This window comes from Mizuhopecten yessoensis, unplaced genomic scaffold (genome assembly GCF_002113885.1).
Source record: "Mizuhopecten yessoensis strain PY_sf001 unplaced genomic scaffold, ASM211388v2 scaffold7521, whole genome shotgun sequence".
Lineage (NCBI taxonomy): Eukaryota > Metazoa > Mollusca > Bivalvia > Pectinida > Pectinidae > Mizuhopecten > Mizuhopecten yessoensis.
This window is the reverse complement of record NW_018407089.1, coordinates 213,489-219,709: the sequence shown is the minus strand read 5'-3', so window position 1 is coordinate 219,709 and position 6,221 is coordinate 213,489. Positions and strand designations below refer to the sequence as shown.

The window sequence follows — 6,221 nt, the reverse complement described above, 5'->3', positions numbered from 1 at the left end:
CTTTAGTTATAAATGAAAAAATAACTGAAAATATCAACAAAATATAATTCTTTATTTCTGTCTATTTTGTAATATTTATCAATAATGATAAAAAGTAAATAACAATAATCGCGAATACCTTTTTTAACTACGTCGTGCACGTCGAATATTTTTTTATACCTGGCTGAAATTTTGCCGGAAATTTGCGAACCGCACTTGGATTTAAATGTGTACAGGATTTCATCATGTAGACGCTTAGTATCAATATGCATTGGTTCCAAACACTCGTGTGACTCACTCCATGTGGTTGGAAGTCTCCCTCAAAACAACAAACTTCAACAGGGTAAAAAACTCTTGCAAAGTGCGACATCTCGACTCAAAGACTACTAAACTAAAGAAGACATAATCGACGTCATTTTAAAGGTAAAATATCGTGTTGTCAATCCAAGATAAGAGACATTGGACGATAGCAACATAGTTAAGAATCCCTGTACCGCTGCTAGCAAAACACTTGATAATTCATACATACACATGCAATTACCTACGAAAACGTAGCTTCTGAAGACGAGACAATTTAGATATATATACATATGTTGCGTTGTCAGAGCTTTGAGGAATCAAAAGTGTACAATCTGCAAGATTACATAATATGACTCGGGCATGGCCTAGAGAGAGCGCAGCTCGTACATTTTATTCAATAGTATAATATAATTTTTGAATCATAACATGACCCATTTTAATACATACAAAATGAACCTGTAATGTTTTTTTGTGATAATATACTTGAATCTGTTGCTGGGCAAAATCATTCATTTTGAAAACAGGCATTGCCTGAAACGAGAGAAGCGGCTAAATGCTGGGTTTTTTCAATCTTATTTTCTAAATAACATTGTTTAAAATATTATCTATTTATTCTTTTTATAGCGGTAAATGTAAAATTAATAATAAGTAAAGAAAAGCATTCGAATGATTTATGCAGTTCAAGAGGAAACACAAATGCATTTGGTACTGTTGCATTTAATTGCCCCGTCTATGGCCTCAGCGTAATGTTACGGAAAGAGTGAGGCCCAGTAGAGGGACTTCATATTTGAAGATGTATTGTTTATCAAATATAACTGTTATTATCTGTTATTATAAAAGTTAAGTATATTGGTGATTAAATTCCAATTTTATTTTCCAACATGATATACTTTGCCTGATCCCTCTAAATCGTGTAAAAAGAGAATTACAATAGCCCAAACATATCCAGATTTCCGTCTGCTTTGGTAGTTACTATATACTTCCAGTTTGGGTGGAGAGAAGAAAAGACTGAAAATTTGAAAGAAGCTTCAGTTTCTATAGTTTTAAATGTCATGAATTTACATAACCACAGAATTTTTTTATCAAATAAAGAGATATTTTTGAGAATGTGTAGCAAAGCTAAACAGCATTGTAAAAATAGGACCGCTGTAACTCTATACTAGCTACTTCCGTGACTAAGGATTTTGGAAGCATAGTATTTCGACGTTACCATGACTTCAATTGTTCGTACATGTTACCGGAAAAGAGCTTCGCTTTTTGCTTCGGCGCAAGAAGAGCTGCGCTCTTATAATTCACGCCAAATATCATATGAGTATATAATGTTATCAAAATATTGCATAATCGTTGAAAAACAAATTGTTACCAATAATCAAATTAGCCAAGTCCGTCTCGGGGGGGGAAAAAAAGAAACAACCGCCATGACAGATCACGCATGATGTTATCTCAATTATCCTTTCTAAACAGCTAATATTGCCTGCATGGCCGAATATAGTATTACTACTGATGTCGCCATGTTTACTACAACTTCCATATTTATGGTCATGACACCCATGTTTAGAATTCAGGTCGTTTAGGTATCTGGTCGTTTAGGTACCTGGTCATTTCGGTACTTCTGAAAGTAGTTTCGGTATTTCTGAAAGTAGTTTCGGTACTTCTGAAAGTCGTGTCGGTACTTCTGAAAGTCGTTTCGGTACTTCTGAAAGTTGTTTCGGTACTTCTGAAAATCGTTTCGGTACTTATGGAAAACACATTTTGGTACCAAGTTTTAGTCAACGTCACCACTTTTTGCGTGCTGTATACCTTCAATGAAAGTAACTCTAAGTTTAAAGTCAAACTTGTGCTATAATACACATGTTTGTATCAGTTTGTTATTTTGATTTGCTCATGTTTCTAATATCTTTCTGAAATAGATTTTCTAAAGTGGTCTTTGCTTGTTTTGATACAGTCCATGTATATTTGATATAAGCATGACTTGATATCTAATATGTCAGTGACATTATTTTTTTTTTACACGTGAGGGTACCGCAAAATGAGTTTGTTATTTAATGTTTTATATTTAGAGCTGCTATTCAACATTATTTGATTTGGAAAAGACAGATTGCAAAATACACATGACGCTTCATGATGTATCTGAAGTAGTGAAGGGATATGCAACTTCCTCTTTGCCTCAGTAAATATGTTCCGAGTGAGGTTGGCTTATTTCCCTTGATCAGTGTTCTATGATATGAGCGCCCCCTAGCGGACAAGTTATGGCTTCATCAGAGCGTGGTTGAAGCGTGAAATCGGTGTGTAAATAAACCGATAATACTGAGTATTACTACATTTTTAGGTCACCTGAGACAAAGTCTAAAGTGGCCTATTGCGATCGCCTTTTGTCCGTCGTGCGTCCGTATAACAATTTACATTTTCGACTTCTTCTCCAAAACCCCTGAACCAATTTCAGGGAAATTTTGCAGGGACTTTCCATGGACAAAGGTCAACAAAAATGGCGGCCGGTTTTAGTCCCAAGTCCCCAGGGGCCAGAGGGGCGGGGCCAAAAAGGGTCAAATTGACTAAAATTTCAAAAATCTTCTTCTCAAGACTCAGATATGGTAGAATCAAATACTCTTCATATATGGAAGGGTCTTAAGGTGCTTTACCAAAATGGTGAATTTCTTGACCCTGGGGTCTCACGTTTCCCCCTGGGGAGGGGGTAAACTTTACTATAGTTTATATAGGGAAATCACATTTTGGACCAACATTTGTTTAATTTCCATTGGAAGTAATTCAATTTGGGTTAGCATTATCAGTATTAGGTAGCAGTTTGATAGTATGCACATATTAGCCCTGACTGACCCCCAGGGGCTGATGGGTGGGGCAAAAAAGGGTTGAATTGACTGAAATTTCAAAAATCTTCTTCTCAAGACCCAGATATGGTAGAATCAAATCCTCTTCACAGATGGAAGGGTCTTGAGGTTTATGACCCTAGGGTCTCACATTTACATCCTGGGGAAGGAGGGAGGGGGGAATTTATTATGGTTTATAATGGCAAATGATTCTTTGAAAAATTACATGTTAATAACTTGATTGGAATTATAACCTTGAGTTGACAGTTTGATACTTTGAAATTTTGAGCCAGCCCTACCCCCAAGGGCTGTAGGGTGGAGCTCAAAGGAGTCAGTGTGCTAAAATTTCTTCATTTTCCTTGTTTAAAATCAGAGGTGCTTGTTTCAAATACTTTTTAGTCTGAAATCTGTATGCTTGAATAAGGTGGTTTTATTGTTTTTTGTCACTTTGAATAATATTTCTTTTCATGTTAAAAACAAAATCAACACTCTGTATAAATATATATCAGGTGACCGTTAAGGCCCATGGGCCTCTTGTTTGTTTATCTTGTTGTTGTAGGTTGTTTATATTACATCTGGTGGAAGTAGTAAATGGTGTCACACGACCCGATGTATTGATTTATTGCCATATTTTTTCATTTTCTGTGACTGTGTTCAACGTCAACGTTTTTTTTTTTTTGAGATTCAAGATTTTGTTTTGCTAACCCAACAAAGTTGTGTTTCTAATTCTTCTTCAACAGAATGGTTTACATTAGAATGAAGTATATCCATGGAAAGCTTAATTAATTTAATTTTGTAAGGGGGTAATCTTATGGCGTTGAATTATTATTAATTTGTGTTATTTTTGTTTCAAAGAGAGCTAATGTTTGTATCACTTTGCGTCGGAAATGGCGTCATTTTCAGTGAAACAATGTTGTCATCTCGCTGTTTAGATCAAATTTTCTTCCAATAGGCCTATATTCCACCATTTTTCAAACGTGGGATAACAATAAATTGAAAAGATGAGTAATTTTTGCAGGTGTTATTTGTGGTATATCAGTGTTTTTGTTTTATTGGTCTGGAAACTGACCACTACAGTACTGTGGCAGTACCCAATCTGGGACGATACCCAATCCGGGACACTTGTGGGAAATGGTCTAATGAAAATGGCACGTAATACAAACAAGCAATTTTATTTTTGTAATTTTTATTTAATGATACTCCGAACTGTATGCCGACTTATTTGACTGCTGAATCTGGGCGATTACAGGGGTGTACAATTTAATATATTGAGTACTAGTCCACTACACATCCCTGTCAAAATCGTCGTCTGAAATGTCCGACTCACTATATTCTGTAAACTCTCCAAGTAAGTGTTCTAAATCTGTCATCATCCCAAGACAGAAAATGAAGACCTACTAATACACAGCCCAGTAAACCTGGAAAACCGCAATCAAAACACTTTGATTAAACGATGTGTTGACATGACACCGGAAGCAAGTGCGAGTATAACCTGACACTAGCGCGCAAGCGCAGACCGGCCAGAGTAGGCCCTCGATGACTTCACGGTCCAGTGAACAAACACAAAAGCGACGATAAGTGTTCGCCACTGGACTTGGAGTTGCAAATCCCTCCACTACACATCCTTGAAACAACCAACAATAAATAACAAATGAGAAATTTTTATTAACTAATGAACGAAGTACCGAAAAAATTGTTGGAAGTACCGAAACAACTTAAATACAGGTACCGAAACTACTTACAAAAAGTATGAAACCTCTTATTTTTGAAGTACCGAAACTACCAGGTACCGAAACGACTGTACCCCATATATAGACATCTGACCTATATCGGAAGACAGACGAACTTTCCAACATGGCTGTCAATTCAGATTTCGATTGCGCGCATTACTAACGTGAATTTGATAATTTAACGACATTTTAGGCATAATTAGTTTTTGTTCCTTGCAATCGATTTGGTATATAGCTCCCATTCACCTGAATTTTGCCGCAGGTGAGGAAAAACTGCTGTCTAGGTATATGTACAAAGTGGCTTTGTTTATGTGTATATAGGACCGTGTCCATATGGTAATGGTTTTAAAATGTGTAGATTTAGGGAGTTAAAAAAACACCGGCCCCACCATTTCTGAATTTAAGTGAATATAAATAAAAAGATAAGCTGATAGATGTAGGGTGATTCATACTTTTTACTGTAACATCCACATAAAAATTATAAACAAGAAACGCCATGAATCTCTAATGTCAATTGTACAGAGTTTGTACTGAGAATTGCGTTGGTAATTAGTTTATAATTAACTTCAAGTTACGTTGGAGATCTACAGAAATAGTTCATATTACAAACCAGTGGAGGAGTGCGAACCCGTGGGCTGTCAATTAATGCTAAAATCGCCCCGTTCTTGCACCATTACAGGGCATGGGATTTATTTAATACCCGGCCAGGGCAGAAGAGACCGGGTATTAATACCGGTATTAGTGCTAACATACAGTAACCTCCCTTTAATTTCATTTTGCGACAATTGTAATGGCATTTGTCAATTAAAGGGATTGCTGCTGATCAGGTAGCTATTTTAGTTAGAGCAACAGTATTATGATTGTAGGTCAGGGTTTGAATACCACCTGTTACAGGGCTCAGCACCTGGGAGATGGGTGTGCTCTATATATAGCAGTTGCAGTGTCATTCTGTCTGTGTGTCATTCTCTCTGTCCGATTAAATTTTTGTTTCTGGAATCAAAAGACAACTCTTTCAGGAATTTGACATGCGGAAATGTAGATTTGCAAAATTTCAACAGGACATGTGGACACAGCAGGAAAATTGGAGCAAGACTCCAGGCTCATGCAATTTGGCACTGCCAAGTGCAACAGTATCTCAACATCAAGCAAACACACCAAAACTAAAAGTACTTACAAACTACACAACCACATATTACAACAAGTAGACTCCAATAGATACCTAGGGTTAACACTACAGAGCCATCTTAAACAGGACACTCACATCAACAACATCACCTCCTACACAAACAAATCACCTCAGGACTCCTACAGCTCACAACATATGAACGAACATACGCACAAAGTAATAGTCAGACCCAAACTGGAATACTGCTTTTCTATATGGGAC

General features: G+C 36.7%; 1 protein-coding gene across 1 annotated transcript in view; it reads left to right on the top strand.

Moving 5' to 3' along the window:
- The first annotated feature begins 298 nt into the window (after positions 1-298).
- LOC110453822 overlaps positions 299-6,221 on the top strand; it is a 52,751-nt gene continuing 46,828 nt past the window's right edge. Inside the window, exon 1 of the mRNA XM_021502991.1 lies at positions 299-402. The gene's annotated coding sequence lies outside the window, so the exon portion shown is untranslated. The remainder of the gene's footprint in view (positions 403-6,221) is intronic.